The sequence below is a fragment of the Staurois parvus genome, unplaced genomic scaffold (genome assembly GCF_062004578.1).
Source record: "Staurois parvus isolate SC_StPar_1 unplaced genomic scaffold, SC_StPar_1.0 ptg000642l, whole genome shotgun sequence".
NCBI classification, from domain to species: domain Eukaryota; kingdom Metazoa; phylum Chordata; class Amphibia; order Anura; family Ranidae; genus Staurois; species Staurois parvus.
Genome location: NW_028318438.1, coordinates 646760 through 664690, shown reverse-complemented (window position 1 = coordinate 664690; position 17931 = coordinate 646760).

Below are 17931 nucleotides of genomic sequence, written 5' to 3'. Positions count from 1 at the left end.
CTGGATGTCGCTCCATTTCCTCAAATTGAACCTTTCCAAACTGAGCTCCTAATTTTCCCCCCAGCCCGCGCCCCCCCCCCATCCTCTCCATCATGACCAACAAAGCCACCATCAGTCCCACCCCGCAAGCCAAAGTCCTAGGTGTCACTCTAGACTCAAACCTGTCCTTCCAACCCCATGTCCAATCGCTGGCAAACTCATGCAGGCTCCACCTCCGCAACATCTCCAAAATACGTACGTTTCTAACCCCAGACACTACTAAGCAACTCGATCACTCCCTTATTATCTCACGTCTGAACTACTGCAACTCCCTTCTCACCAGCCTACCCCAACACAGGCTATCCCCGCTTCAGTCTATCCTGAACTCAGCGGCCAGACTCATCCACCTTACCAACCGCTCCGCTTCTGCCACCCCCCTCTGTCATTCCCTCCACTGGCTTCCGCTTGCCCAACGCATTAAATTCAAATTACTAACATTGACATACAAAGCTGGGAACTTTGCCTCCTCTCCTCCAATGATTGGGCTTGTGCTGACACGCCCCTCCAACCCCCCCCCCCCCACACACACACACACACACACACCACACACACACACAGACATTCTATGGAAAGTTCAGTGTGGTGCTGTTTCTCCACCCCAGCTCTTTAAGCATATTATGCAGCCGAAAACAGAGGGTATGTGATCACATATAAAAAAAGGGAAAAAAACAAACATATTCACATTGTTGTTACATCTATGCACAAATATTTTGCCTTCACCTCTATTTTAAACTGAATGGGTTGCATTGGAATACAGTGTCCATGGATTTTGCAACAACTTCAAAAACAGAAAAAAATCACGACAGCTAATGGGCAATGGCAATGGGCTAACAGTTTTATTTACTGTTCTATTTCCCAGAGTGTCACCAGATCGATACCTGTGGAGAATGTCCTCTATGTGCCTGCTCTTGAACCTAATCTTTTTTCCATGAAGAAGCTCAAAAAACAAGGCAATGTTGGACCTTCCAAGATGACAGTTGTGCCATTACAAAAGGGGATATCTTACTTGCACAGGCTAAAAGTGCAGATGAACTGCATCAGCTGAAGTGCAATGAGGTGGTTAATACTGCCAAGGAGGGCAAACATTCAAACTGCATTCACACATGGCACAGATGACTTGAGCACAGATGTCCTGAAATAAAGAAATTAACTGAGAATGACTATGCAAGTGGAATAAACATTAGTCCATGTGATCAAACAATGAAATGCATCAGCTATATAAAAGGAAAAATGACAAGAAAAGCCTTTCCAAAGCAGAGTAACAGCAGAGCTCTGGACTTAAAGTGGTTGTAAAGGATAAAAAATATAACATACATGTCTATACTTACCTGCTCTGTGCAATAGAATTGCACAGAGTGGCCCTGATCCTAATCTTCTTTGGCTCCCAACTGGCACTCCTGGCTCCTCCTTACTTGCTGGTGCCCCTAACAGGAAGATGATTCCCATGGGTCTCTCTCCCGAGACCATTGACACAGACAATCTGCCCAGGGTGGAGGAACAAAGCTAGGAGAGCCACAGCTCTCATGTACAGTGCTGTATTGTGATGGTGCTCAGGTAAGTACAAGGGGGGGTGAGGGGGGAGTATGTGACACAGAGGTCTTGAGGCTGTAAAACCATTTTAATTAATTCAGATCTTTTCGGTCAAATGGAAAACCTGATTCTAGGAACAAAGAAGCATTTTTTCACTTTTATAGAAGATTACCCCAGGTATACTACTTCTGTTACACAACACAAGTGAAGTAGCAGAAAAACCTGAACAGTATTTAGCTAATCAAATCAGCAAATTTGGCAAAACGCTGAGTGTATTGCGCACAGACAATAGAACTGAATATAGAGGTGATAACACTCAATTCTCAGAAAACATGTCATAAAATAAAAGTTCCTGTTAGCAAAGAAGCAACACATAAACACATGTGGAATGTGCACTGTGTGTTCTTAAGGGCTATATACAGAATCTCTAACAGGTTTTTTTAAAGGGTAAGGGTTCACATATACATTAAATGGATTGGAAGTGTCAGGAGAATATTTTGTAACAGCAGATGGAAACTCACTGTACTCTGTTATTAATCATCAACATGCCCTTGAAGCATTAAGGTGGGCATTAGAAAAATACTACTCACATTCTAGGAAACATAAGAGGCATTTACTGGAATGTTTTATGCTATTTTTGGTATAGCAAATGATATTATAAACTAAATACCAGAATTGCAATGGGAGCTAAATATGCCCCAAGCATAGCAAATGTTTTTATGGCTAAATGGGAAGCTTAATGCATTAAAAAAGGGAGTTAATATGCTGTAGGCATTTCATTAAAGATATTTTGATTTTCTAGAAAAGAAGTGAGGAATCCTTAAACAATTTTATGACTGAACTAAATAGGAATTACAGCATTACGTAGAAAAAAATCAGGGAAGTATAGATTTCCTAGACCTGTCCATTGCAATTCAGTGGGGGAAATTTGTCACCAAAACCTTCTTCAAGGCCATGGATAGAAAAGCATATGTTCTGTGGGACCATTGCCACCATGGGTTATGGCTTTCCAATATACATAAAAAGGACAGGTCGTAAGATTAAATAGCTGCCGACCACAGATAGCCAAATAACGGCTGCACTGCGGCTGGCCAGTTCTGAGTGGACGTCATATGACGTCCTCCCAGAACGCGCTCTTCTGCGCGCACCCGGCGATCTCCGTGATCGCTGTGTCCTACGGACACAGCTGATCACGTGATGTGGTAAAAGGCCAATCACAGCGGCCTTTTACCACGTGATCAGCGGTGTCCAATGACACGCTGATCAGAGGGAAATGCAAGTGCCGGTTCTTGGCTGCACTTTCCTCACGCTGTCAGATCGTGAGGAAAGTACTGCCGGGAACCGGCAGTTGTCGGAGCGGGGATCAGCACCGATCATCAGGGCACTGATGATCAGTGCCCTGATGATCGGTGCCCAGCAGTGCCACCCGCAAGTTCCGCCCACCTGTGCACAGCAGTGCGCCCACTAGCTCCGCCCACCTGTGCCCAGCAGATCACCCACCTGTGCCCAGCAGTGTACCCACCTGTGCCCAGCAGTGCACCCACCTGTGCCACTCTGCAGTGTCACACACCTGTGCCCAGAAGTGCCACCTACCTGTGCCCAGCAGTGCCACCCACCTGTGCCCACCCACCTGTGCCCACCAGTGCCACCCACCTGTGCCGACCCACCAGTGCTGCCCACCAGTACCACCCACCAGTGCAGCCCAGCAGTGCTGCCAGTCAGTGCCACCAGTCAGTGCCCAGGGGTTGTGCCAGTCAGTGCCGCCAGTCAGTGCCCAGCAGTGATGCCAGTCAGTGCCGTCTATCAGTGCCCATCATCAGGGTCACCTATCAGTGCCACCTATCAGTGCTGCATATTAGTGCCACCTATCCGTGACACCTCATTAGTGCTGTCTATCAGTGCCGCCTATCCGTGCCACCTCATTAGTACTGCCTATCAGTGCCCTTTAGTGCTGCCTATCAGTGCCCATCAGTGCTGCCTATCAGTGCCCATCAGTGCTGCCTCATCAACGCACATCAGTGAAGGAGAAAAAATACCTGTTTGAAAAATGTTATAATAGAAACAAAGAAACTTTTTTTTTTTCAAATTTTTTGCACTTTTTTTATTTATAGCGCAAAAAGTAAAGCGCCCAGTGGCGATTAAATACCACCAAAAGAAAGCTCTATTTGTGAGAAAAAAATTATCAAAATTGCATATGGGTACAATGTTGCATGACCGCGCAATTGTCAATCAAAGTGCGGCAGCGCTGAAAGCTGAAAATTGGCCTGGTAAATAAGGGGGTATAAGTGCCTGGTAGGCAAGTGGTTAAGAAGAAACTGCTTTAATAAAAATACATTTTTGCAACAAGCAGACCTGATTGGGGAAATAATTGTTAGAAAAGAGTAGAACAGGGATCTTATATTAGGGAGATTCAGAAAGTTAAGGAGATGGATAGAAATGTTTTAATACAGGACAGAGAGAAAAGACCCAAGGAAGATTATAGGACTGCTATTTTGTTGATTTTCATTCACAATATAAAAACTTGGAAACAATCCTAACACGCCATTGTCCAATTTTAAGAAAGGATTGTCATCTGGGCCTATTTTGCCCCATGTTTATTTACATTTTTTTTTTTTTATTTACAGTTGGTCGAAAGCATCATAGATCTTCCAGCACTGAGTATATACAGCGGGCAAAATAAGTATTGAACATGTCACAATTTTTCTCAGTATATATACTTCTAAAGGTTCTATTGACATGAAATTTTCACTACATGTCAGTAACAATCCATGCAATCCATACATACAAAGAAACCAAAACAAAAAAAGTTCAGAATTTAAGTTAGTGTAATAAAATGGAATGACACAGGGAAAAAGTATTGAACATGCTAACAGAAATGTATTTAATACTTTACATAAAATCCTTTGTCGGTAATGACAGCTTCAAGACGCCCCCTGTATAGAGAAACTAGTCGTATGCATTGCGACTAGTGTGATTTTGGCTCGTTCTTTTACACAGTCTTCAAATCTTGAGGGTTCCGTGGGCCTCTTCTATGAACTCTGATCTTTAGTCCTTTCCATGGATTTTTTTTTGGATTCAAATTAGGTGATTGGCTGAGTTATTCTGGCAGCTTTATTTTCTTTCTTTGAAACCAATTGAGAGTTTCCTTGGCTTTGTGTTTGGGATTATCGTCTTGCTGAAATGTCCACCTCGTTTCTTCATCATCCTGGTAGATGGTCGCGGATTTTTATCAAGAATGTCGGTACATTTTTCCTTTCATCCTTCCTTCAATGACATGATGTTTGCCAGTGCCGTATGCTGAAAAATAGCCCCACACCATGATGTTCCCACCTCCAAACTTCACTGTTGGTATGGTGTTTTGGGGTGATGTGCAGTGCCATCTGACCTCCAGACATAGTGTGTATTATGGCATGCAAAGAGTTCAATTTTGGTCTCATCTGACCAGACTATATTCTCCCAGTACTTCACAGGCTTGTCTAAATGTTGTACATCAAACTTTAAATGAGCTTTAACATGCTTTTTCTTCAGCAATGAAGTCTTGCGTGGTGAGTATGCATACAGGCCATGGAGGTTGAGTGCATTACTTATTGTTTTCTTTGAAACAATTGTACCTGCTAATTCCAGGTCTTTCTGAATTTCTCTGCAAGTGGTCCTTAGCTCTTTGACAACTCTTCTGATAATTCTTTTCATTCCTCTGTCAGAAATCTTGCGAGGAGCACCTGGTCGTGGCCGGTTTATGGTGAAATGACGTTCTTTCCACTTCCAGATTATGGTCCCAACAGTGCTCACTGGAACATTCAGAAGTTTAGAAATACTTCTGTAACCAATGCCATCAGTATGTTTTGCAACAATAAGGTTGTAAAGGTCTCGAGAGAGCTCTTTACTTTTACCCATCATGAGATGTATCTTGTGTGACACCATCAGTTGAGATCAGGTCATCAGTTGAGATTGATATTAATTTGCACAGACAAGGTGCAGGATTGCTTTCTAATTACTAATAGATTTCAGGTGGTGTCTTGGCTTTCCAAGCCTTGTTGCACCTCCCTTTCTTCATGTGTTCAATACTTTTTCCCTGTGTCATTCCTTTTTATTACACATAGCTTATTCACTTGCCCTCCAGAAGATTTACTCCACCCCCCTTCCTGACCGGGCCATTTTTTGCTAATTGGCGCTCTGTTATTTCAAATAATAATTGAGCGGTCATGCAATGCTGTACCCAAATGGAATGTATGTCCTTTTTTTCACACAAACAGAGTTTTCTGTTGCCGGTATTTGATCACTGCTGTTTTTTTTATTTTTTGCGCTATAAACAAAAAAAGACTGAAAATTTTGAAAAAAAATATATTTTTTACTTTCAGTTATAAAAAATATATACCAAACTAAAATATATAGTCCATAATGGGCATGGTATTGACACAGCTCTAGATGATCCACATTGGCTCACAACTGATATGATCCAAAAATATTTAGACAGAATAAAGTACCTGGACCGGATGGCATACACCCACGGGTCCTTAAAGAATTGAGCTCTGTCATTTCAAAGCCATTGTTTCTAATTTTTAGGGACTCTTTAATGACTGGCATAGTACCACTAGCTTGGCGTAAGGCCAATGTGGTGCCAATATTTAAAAAGGGGTTAAAATCTTTACCAAGTAATTATAGACCTGTTAGTTTAACTTCTATAGTTGGGAAGACACTGGAGAGTTTAAAAAAAGACCACATAGATGAGTTCTTGCTGGAAAAAAATATTTTAACCTCCCTGGATGTATTCCCGAGTGTAGCTCGGGGTAAAGTTTCAGCACCACAAGTGGTAACCCCTAGCTATACTCGGGAATACCCTGCAGCGTTGCTCCGAGATCTCTTCTGCACTTACCTTGTCCTGCACTCCCGCGATGTCCCCCCTGCAGCGTCCCCAACAATGTCCTCTGGCCGATGCCGGCATCTGTCTTCCGGGTTCCCATTCATCAGGACGTACGGGGACGGAACTGGTGGGAAATTTAAAAATGGCAAAAAGTGACATTCACTAAATACACTAAAATCACATAGTAAAACATTACTGTATCAAACCATTTCACATACATTTTGTCCCCATATTTACTGTTCTTTCTGCCTGGAAACTGAGAAATGTCCATGGCGTCCAAAAAGCGTCCCTTTAGGTTAAAAGCGATTTTAGACCAGCTAGAGAACAGCGATAGTAAATTAGAACTACTTGCAGAATTGAGTGATAATGATTCGTGGCTAAATTCGTCATCAGGCACTGAAAACGATTTTGCAACTTTGCTCAGTGATGTGCGAACTTGGTGCTAGATTTCAAATTTCAGTGTTTTTGGTTTGATTATATTATTGAATTAAATTTATTATTATTAAATTATTATTTTTTTATGATTATTTATTAAATTATAATTTATGATTTTGTGTTTCAAATTTTAACATACCCGGGATGTTTACTAGACTCTTGTTTGGACAGATTTCAGTGAGTTATTCCTAAAAATTGTGAAATAAATAAACATGCAGCGCTGATTAAGAGGGATAATATAACCATATATAAAATAAAATGTAGGTAATAAAACTTATAAAATAAATGACAATACAATGTAATCAAAACAGCATCAATACGGTATATATAAAATAACATAAACGTTCAAAAGTGTTGCAAATAGTGACGTGCAAACGTCCAAATTGACGTAATAAAGTGCATATAGTGATAACAGCAGGATGCAAAGCAAGCTTCAGTAGTAGTAGATGGTGACAATCCATGATCGTGCTATTAAAAAATGATGAGTGTAGATTGCACTAACCAGAAAGCGCAAATTAATGCGCATTTGTGTGAATCAAGACCAACTCCTGGTCATCAGCATCTGGGAACTGGAAACAATGGGGGTCATCTGGCAAGCGTCAGCTAGGCAGCTAGCACACCATCAGGGTCTCCAGGCAACAGGAATACACTCTCTCACCAGTAGGGGGAAAATTTATCAAGAAAAATTAAAAATTATCAAGAAAAATTGGACTATCCTTAAAAACGATCCAGTCCTGGGAATTTCCTTACCAGATGTCCCAGAAATCACATACGGTAAGGCACCCCCTTTGGGGAACTTTCCAGCTCCTAACATTGTAAATCCACCCAAACAGTTATCCTTCTTTTTTATTCAGAAAGGTTTCTACCCATGCAATAGGTGCATGCTATGTGTTAATAACGGCATTCACAAAAAACCTGGGAAAACTTTTCGCTCTAATCAGACGGAAAAATCATACGACATACAATCTGTCATCACATGTAATAGTACGCTTGTAGTATACCTCCTTGAATGCTCATGTGGTAAACAGTATTTAGGAAGAACCACAAGGAGACTGAGAGAAAGAATCAGAAAGCACATGTGTAACATCAAGAAAGGCTTTAGAGAACATTCTTTATCTATGCACTTCCAGGAATCGCATAATAGGAACCCACATTGTCTAAAATTTACAGGCATAGACATCATCAAGAAATATTGGAGAGGAACTTTTAAACGTCGAGCGCTGTCTATGCTAGAAACCAAATGGATCTTTTTATTACAAACACTTACACTGTTTGGCCTTAACATAGATCTATGAAAGACAGAACCTGTCAAACAAATCTGATTTCTTTTTATGAGGAGGTGAGCAAAACCTTGGACAGAGGGGTGGCTGTAGATGTGGTATACTTGGATTTTGCAAAAATATTTGACACAGTTCCCCACACACGGCTAATGTGTAAGGTAAAGTCTACGGGCTTGGAAAAATCTGTATGTAAATGGATAGAACACTGGCTAAAAGATCGTATTCAGAGAGTAGTGGTTAATGATTCATACTCTGAATGGTCTAGGGTTGTCAGTGGTGTACCCCAAGGTTCAGTGTTCGAACCCTTTCTTTTTAATACTTTTATAAATGCTATAGGGTCTGGGATTAAAAATTCCATTTCAGTCTTTGCAGATGACACCAAGCTGTGCAGTGGAATAACCTCCTGACAGGATGTCTCCAACTTACAAGCCTACCTCAATGCACTGTTTAATTAGGCAACTATGTGGCAAATGAGGTTTAATGTTGATACATGTAAGGTTATGCACTTGGGGGCTAAGAATATGCATGTATCATACATACTAGGGGGAGTACAACTGAGGGAATCAATGGTGGAGAAGGATCTGGGAGTATTAAAAGAGGTATAGACTCCAGAGAGAGAGATATCATATTACCCCTGTAAAAATCATTAGTAATACCTCATCTGGAATATGCAGTTCAATTTTGGGCAACAATTCACAACAGGAACATTGGTTGACCTTCTCTGTTCTTTCTCCACTTCCCCAAACTGATAAGAGGCATGGAGGAGCTCAGCTATGAGGAAAGATTAGAGAAACTGAATTTATTCTCTCTTGAAAAGAGGAGATTAAGGGGATATGATCAACATGTATAAATACATCAGTGGTTCATATAGTGAACTCGTCGTAGAGCTATTCACCTTGAGGTCATCACAGAGGACAAAGGGGCACTCTTTACGTCTGGAGGAAAAGAAATGTAATCTCCAAACATGGAACGGTTTCTTCACAATAAGAGCTGTGAAAATGTGGAATAGACTCCCTCAAGAGTTGGTTCTGGCCAGCTCAGTGGATTGCTTTAACCACCTTCCGCCCGCCCTATAGTACAATGACGGGCGCATGGTGGTTCTCTCATTCTGATAGGACGTCATATGATGTCCTACCATTCTCACTGCGCATGTGCGGCTCAGGGAGCGTGCAGCTTAGCGAACGCCGGTCCGCTGTGTCATGGAAAGAGCCGAAGATGTCGGCTTGGTCATGTGATCAGCTGTGTCCAATCACAGCTGATCACATGTAAACACGGAAATGCCGGTTATCGGCATTTCTCTCCTCTCGAGCTGTCACGCTGACAGCTCGAAAGGAGAGGAGAGCCGGTAATCGGCTTTCCGTGGAGGGGACATGTACACTGATCATCAGGGCACTGATGATCAGTGTGCCCTGATGATCAGTGTGGCCCCAGAAGTGCCACCTCTCAGTGCTCATCAGTGCCAGTGCCCATCAGTGCCACGTGCAAGTGCCCATCAGTGCCACATCAATGCCACATATCAGTGCATACCAGTGCACATCAATGCCGCATATCAGTGCCCATCTGAGCTGCCTTTCAATGTCACCCATCAGTGCCATTCAGTGCCACCTATCAGTGCTGCCAATCAGTGCCACCTATCAGTGCCAGTGTCGCCTATCAGTGCCAGTCAGTGCCGCCTATCAGTGCCAGTCAGTGCTGCCTAACAGTGCTCGTCAGTGCTGCATAACAGTGCTCGTCAGTGCTGCATAACAGTGCCAGTCAGTGCCGCCTATCAGTGCCAGTCAGTGCCGCCTATCAGTGCCATGTATCAGTGTCATGTATCAGTGCTGCCTTTCAGTGCCCATCAGTGATGCCTGTCAATGCCCATCAGTGCAACCTACCAGTGCCTCCTCATCAGTGCCCATCAGTGCCACCTATCAGTGTCCATCAGTGCAGCCTATCAGTGCCCATCACTGCAGCCTCATTAGCGCACATCAGTGAAGGAGAAAAATCACTTATTTACAAAATTGTATAACAAAAACTAAGAAAAAATGTTTGTTTTTTTTAATTTTCAGTGGTTTTTGGTTTGTTTAAGAAAAAATAAAAATCCCAGAGGTGATTAAATGCCACCAAAAGAAAGCTCTATCTGTCTCAAAAAAATTATAAAAATTTCATATGGGTACAATGTTGCATGACCGCGCAATTGTCAAAGTGCGACAGCGCTGAAAGCTGGAAATTGGCCTGGGCAGGAAGGGGGTATAAGTGCCCTGTAGGCTAGTGGTTAAAAAAGGCCTGGATTCTTTCTTGGATACACAGAATATAACTAGATATAACATTTATAGGTAAAGCTGATCCAGGGAATATCGGATTGCCTCTTGGGGATCAGAAAGGAATTTTTCCCCCTGCAGGAGCAAATTGGATCATGCTTTGCTGGGGGGTTTTTTTGCCTTCCTTTGGATCCACTGTGGGTGTAGGATTATAACTTTTTTTTTTTTTTTTTTTATGGTTGAACTGGATGGACTTTTTTCAACCAGACTAACTATGTAACTCAAAATTAGTCATAAATTTAGGCCAAAATGTATTCTGCTACATGTCTTTGGTAAAAAAAAAAATCCCATTAAGTGTATATTAATTGGTTTAATTGGCAAGTCTGCTTGGCAGTACTAGGGTTGTTGGTTCAAATCCCAACCACTGAATCACCTGCCTGGAGTTTGCATGTTCTCCCTGTACCTGCGTGGGTTTTCTCCAGGTACTCCAGTTTCCTCCCACATTCCAAAGACATGCTGTTAGCTTAATTGGCTCCTGTCTAAATTGGCCCTAGTATGTGTATGTATGAATGTAAATTAGGGACTTTAGATTGTGCGCCCCTTGAGGGTTAGGGACTGATGTGAATGTACAATATATTGCATAATCTGACAGCGCTATATAAGTACCTGTAATAAAATAAAAATAGGTTATAGCATCTATGATATAGATACAGGAATTAACAGCAGTTTTGTTGTATGGTACTGCGGTGGTTTAACTGACAATTGCGCGGTCATGCAATGCTATACATGAATTAACTTTATGTCAATTTTTTCCCACAAATAAAGATTTCTTTTGGTGGCATTTGATCACCTCTGGGTTTTTTATTTTTTTGCTTTATAAATAAAAAAAGACTGAAAATTAAAAAAAAAAACAATATATTTTATCATTTCTGTTATAAAAAATATCCAATAAACTCAAAGTTCATCATAAGTTTAGGCCAAAATGTATTTTTCTACATGTCCTTGGAAAAAAAATTCCCAATAACTGAATATTAATTGGTTTGTGTGAAAGTTATAGCGTCTACAAACTATGGTATGGATACTGGAATTTACACAGCTTTTACTTTCTGACTGCCTATCATGTTTCTTGAGATGCTAAAATGCCAGGGAATCACAAACACCCCCAAATGAACCCTTTTCAGAAAGTAGACACCCTAAGCTATTTGCTAAGAGGCATGTTGAGTCCATGGAAGATTTATTTTTTTTCCACACATTTTTGGAAATAACACTTTTTTTTAATACGCAAAGTTGTAAATTAAATGGTATATTGCTTACACATGCCATGAGTATATTTGGAATAACACCCAAAATAATATTCTACTACTTCTCCTGAGTATGGGGATACCACATGTGTGAGACTTTTTGGCAGCCTAGCCGCATATAGGAGTCCAAAATCCAATGACCACATTGAAAGCCTTATGGTGCGTAAATTCCCCATAACCCCCCCCCACACACACACACAAATGACCCTTTTATGGAGTAGACACCCCAAGGAATTTAATAAGAGGCACGGTGAGTATTTTGCAGATTTCTTTTTTCCTTTTTCAAAACCTTGTGAGGAAAAAAATGTAGTTTTCTTTTCTTCAGTTTCCAAAAACTTGTGGCAACAAACGAGAGCTACAAAATACTCACCACGCCTCTTATCAAATTCCTTGTGGTATCTACTTTTCAAAAAGGGGTCATTTGGGGGGGGGGGTTGTACTATTGTGGCATTTCAGGGCCTCCAAAACTGTGATAGGTAGTCAGGAAGTGTAATAAGGAAATAAAGCCCCTTAAAAGCCTGCTGCTTCTTGGATTTTGGGGTCCTGTAAGCAGCTAGACTGCCAAAAAGTCTCTCACATGTGGTATTCCCATACTCGGAAGAAGTAGCAGAATGTATTTTGGGGAGTAATTCCACATATACCCATGTGTGAGCAATATATCATTTAAATGAGAACTTTGTGTAGAAAAAAAACAACTTTTTTTGTCATTTTCCAAAAACTTGTGGTTAAAAAATAAATTCTTCTACTGACTCAACATGCCTCTCAGCAAATAGTTCGGCGTGTCTACTTTCCAAAAAGGGGTCATTTGGGGGGGTTGTTATCGTGGCTTTTAATGCCCAGCATTAGACGCTTATGCCACACATAGCTCACTCTTCTAACCACTTGAAGACCAAACCTTTTCTGGCACTTTTTGTTCAGTATTTTTTGCTAGAAAATTACTTCGAACCCTTAAACATTATATATATTTTTTAAAGCAGATTCCCTAGAAAATAAAATGGTGTGCATTGCAATTTTTTATGTCACACAGTACTTGCACAGCGATTTTTCAAACGCTATTTTTTTTTTAAAAATGCATTTTTTTTTTCAATTTGAATGCGCAAAAACACAACATATTGGACAATTGTTTGGTAAAATATAAAAGATGATGGTATGCCGAGTAAACATATACCAAACATGATATGCTTTAAAAATGTGCATGCCCCATGCAATGAAGACAAACTGCATAAATTTTTAATATCCATAGGCGACACTTTAAAAGCCTTTACAGGCTACCATTTTCAACAGGACTCTTGATCTGATGTTTGCGACGATACCTCACATGCATGGTGCAACAACTGTTTACATACCGACACGGCCGATGCTTGCTTATACCGTTGCACGCACGCACGGGATTAGGATGCTTTCCCAATTTAAAAATGGTTTTTTTTTTATATCTGGTGAAACAGAACTGATTAAATGCTCGTAGCTTCCAGTTTCTTAGACTATAGAGATGATTGGCCCTATTCCAGTCTCCAATCAGCTCTATGGTCAGCTGGTAGAAATGCCATCAGTTCCCCAACGGCACGGGACTGCCCGAAAAAGTCATGGGGGGGGCATCTCCTCCCACTGCTTGTAAGAGCAATCCTGTGGCTAATTAGCCACTAGGATTGCTTTTACATGAAAGCCGATCACTGGCTGAAAAAAAAACGATACCAGATGATGCCTGCAGCCATCATCCTGGTATAACCACTCAATGTCCAGTGATGTACCGGTACGTCGCTGTTCCTTGGTGGATATATATGTTATGTTCTTTTTTTTAATGCAGTCTGTGGGCTGAAGGAAAAAAAGAGAAGAAATCTCTGCCAGAAAAAGTGTGTTGTATGCCCACCATTAGTACATATTGCCCTGCATCCACCCACTTCTAATGGTGGTCGAATATGAAATGTTCTTTTTTTTTTTTCGTTCAGCCCGTGAGCTGAATGAAAAAAAAAAAAAGAACATAACAAATTCCTCTATTCACATCAATCAATGTGGATGAAGAAATCTCTGCCAATAATTTTTTTTTAAAAATATATGCTGAAGCATCCACCCACTGGCCACCCCAGGCCCCCATGCTTGAGCATGTATGCTCTTTTTTGACTGCGGATGAAAAATCTCATCCAACAGCGCTGCACACACTTATGTATATTCTGAGAGCAAGACCCTGTTGCTGTCAGAATAAAAAGATCAGTGCTGCAGCTGAATGGCATTCCTGCAAAAAAAAAAACAGCAATGGTTAACAATAAAACAGTAACAAAAACACAGTAACTCAACAGAATAACGGTTTTATTGAAATCTGTGCCAAAAAAATATTGTAAAATATATATGCCGAAGCATAGGGATAAGCCACCCACTGGCCACCCCATGCCCCCATGCCTGGGTATATATGTTCTTTTTAACTGTAGATGAAACATCTCATCCAACAGCACTGCACACACGTATATTCTGATAGCAAGACCCTGTTGCTGTCAGAATAAATTGGATCGGTGCTGAATGGCATTACTTTTTTTTTGTATGTTTTTTTTACTTTTTTTTTTTTTTAAACTGTAACATGCAGATATTAGGGTCTCTCAGTTTCCTGAGTGCCTAACATCTTTCATGACCCTGTGTATATATGTGCCCTAGACTATGCAGTGCTGTACCCTATACTAATACTCCACTAGTGTATGGTAGCAATGGAAGCAGTCCTTGAGTCAGAGACCAGGTTGGTCAGGACAGAAGGGAAAAAAATGCGGGTGTAATGCCTAATTCCGTGCCTGCTACAGATACAACATCTTTTCTGAGGTGAATTTTGGGCTGGGGAACCAGGAATGGCATCAGGAAAATGCCTCTCATGCAGCCAGTTCATTGCATCTGTGTTGGCGGTTTGGGCCACAGCACCTTCTGGATACAAAAGGGCCGTGATGATCTTTTCCTGGAAGTTTAGGAAGGATCCACTACGTCCAGTTGCTTTGTAAAGCACAAAAGCATTGTACAGAGCCAATTAAAATAAATATACAGACACTTTTTTGTACCAGTGTCTGGCTTTACAGGAAACTAAGTATGGCTTCATCATCTGGTCGTTGAAGTCCACCCCCCCATGTTAAGGTTATAGTCGTGGACACAAAGGGGCTTCTCAACAACACCAGCTGCCGTAGAAATTTGGATGGCCGTGTCTGCGTGAATGGAAGACAGGACAAAACATGCTGTTTGTCCTTCCACTTCACTGCAAGCAATTCATTGTTTTTCAAGCAGGATTTCTCCCCCTTCCTAAGACAGGTATTTACAAGCCATTGGGGGAAGCCCCGGCGATTAGGTCACACGATGCCACATGCGCCAATTCCAAGATTGTACAAATGTCTAAATAGTGGCACGCTTGTATAAAAATTGTCCACGTATAAGTTGTAACCCATATGGAAAAAGTGTGACACCAAGTCCCGAACTATCTCGTCACTGCTCCCCATGTAGTCTGGGCATCCAAGGGGGCTCCACATGACTTTTCTTTCGTAAATCCAAAAATTACATGTATAGCCTGTTGCCCTCTCATAGGTCTTATACGTTTTAACACCATATCTGGCACGCTTGCTGGGGAGAAATTGTTTGAATACAAGGCAGCCAGAAAAATTGAGGGACTCATCAATGCAAATGTTTTGCTGGGGAGTATACACATTTGCAAATTTCTGATTAAGGCGATTTACGAGGGGCTGAATTTTGTGGAGCCGGTCATATTCAGTGTCACCCCAAGGACAACAGAGTGTATTGTCATTGAAATACATAACTTGCATTATATTCTCATATCTATACCTGGCCATGGCAGCGGAGAACACGGGCATATGGTGAATTGAGTCTGTGGACCAATACAACCGCAAATTCTTTTTTTTTCTAGTAATGCCCATGTTGAGGGTTAGGCCCAAAAAAACTTTAAATTCGCAATCCACAATAGGTTTCTATGCATATGGTCTGGCAAGCTTTGAATTTGGGTTGGCGGTGGTAAATTGTTATTGCTTTGATCCACAATCAATGCATACAGATCTTCCATGAAAAACAGCTCCAAAAAAAATCAAGGGAAGTAGTTAAATTTGCTATTTCCACCTGAATTCCGGGTTGGGCAGTAAATGGGGAAGTAGGGGTGCTGCTAATCAGGATTTGAAAGCACATCCGGAAGGACACTATGGGCTCTATGGGCATGTGTTTGAATTCTTGGTGGCTGTGGGACACTACTTGTGCCAGCCACCAAACCAGCTTGTACTGCCATGTCACCAAGTGATATTGCTGTGCTGGTATGAAAAATATCAGCACGTACTAGGCCGCTAGAGCTCGCGAGGTTAACCTAAAGGTAAAGTGGCATTAGTACTGGCACTTTGCTGCATATGAGAATCATCATGCAATTTTTACACTTCAACAACCTGGGAAAGGGGTCGGGTACGCCTGACCTTAGCAGGGACCACTACTTGGTCTGAGCTATCTGTCAGGGTGCCGCTGCTCTCTACAGGTTCCTATTCTGAGACTGATTCTGTCATTGAGGCTTCCCCTTTGCTGTTATCAGACATGCTCAGAATCCCGTAGGCCTCTTCACTAGAGTACCTTTCATTGGACATTTTGGCCACTAAATTTATAGTGCGACTCACAGGAATAAAGAGCACCTGGCTGTCAGGGACTGCTTGAACCGCTACCAAAAAATGTCAGGCCTGATCTTGCTAACCCTGCAGTTTTGTGTGCAATGAATCTACTGACACTGTGCTTGCTGGGGGAGAAGGGGGGGGGGATTAAGTGTACGGACTTAATGCAGGTGCCAAGGCTCATCCCGCTAACACTGCATTTTTGGGGACACTGTACTATTGTGAACACTGGTATAGTGCTGATCTGATCAAAGATATTGATTCGGTCAGACACTATACCAGCAATGGAGGTTTATTGTGTATGTGAGCATGTTCCTAGCAATCAAAGGGTTAAATGTAATATAAAAATAAAGCGTGAGAGCACTTGAAAACAAGCTGCTAGCATAAAAGGATAAACCCCTTAATCCTCAGTAGACAAATAAAAAATATGTATATGCAGCGCTACAACTTCACAATTAATAAATAATATCCAACGAGTTAAAAAATGGCAACGAGTAAAATGATGAATGGATGGACTAAATTAGAAGTTAATAATGACACATATCAAATATAGCTATATGAGAATGAAACAATGATGAAAAAGATGATTAGAACAAGAACATGAGTAGTCCAGTGAATTTGTGCATAAATGAAATCCGTGATGGGATAAATCAGAAAAGCATGTTTCCACAATGTGCTGAAAATATTCCAAATGAAGTATGCTTGCACTTACCAGAAGTGCAAGCAATATGCGCATGTATATCACATCAGAAGATAGGAGGCCTAGTGGTCGTCTGGGATCTGGTCACAACTGGGAAGATGGGGAGCTCCAATGGCAATCGCACATCAGGCAGCACTCCAGACTTTAACAGCTAACCAATCCAGCATATGAGTGATCGTGAAGACAACTCCTCGGGCAACTCCAAACTATATTAGCGTTGATGCGTAGCATAATGGGGACCTTAAATGGCTCACAAATGAAGCCACCAAACAAAAATGCGGTGATAGTGTAATAACGTTTTATTAATGTAAAAACAAAACCAAGATAGACTTATATGTCATGTCCTAAATGTGTGTCTTGTTTACTGTTTGCCATTCATGATGACGGTTGGGGTTTGTTAAAGGTTAAAGAGATAGGATATAGTCAGGTAATTTTAGGACGTCGTCCTCTGTTTTCTGATTTGCCTGAAGTGTTAGTTTTCCGCATTACCCTGTAAGGGGGGGAATTGGGAAATCAATTCAGCAGATAGAAGAAGAGGAGAGAAGGGAGGGGCACGGTACAGAAAGGTGCCCCTGCCAACTAGAACAGCTGGAAGATTGTGAACAGAGTGAACAGCAGCGCGTGAAGAGTCTTGGGTTTCTTTTAGGAAGACCAGAGACAGGAGGAGATGGGTCAGAAGTTGATAAGACCGGAGAAAGGAATGTTAGCACGTGAGCTGGTTGCACAGAGAGAGGGGGAACAGTATGTGAGGGGATTAGTTAAGTTAGCAAAAGTATGTGGAATTACAGATAAGGGAGGTCGACTACAGCCGGAAGCATGGCAGAAACTGATAAAAGAAAAGAAAGGTGTCCTAGTTGACAATAATTTACTGAGGACAGCAGAGGCTTGGTATAATGTAGCCAAGGCTATCCACAAAGAGCAGTGGA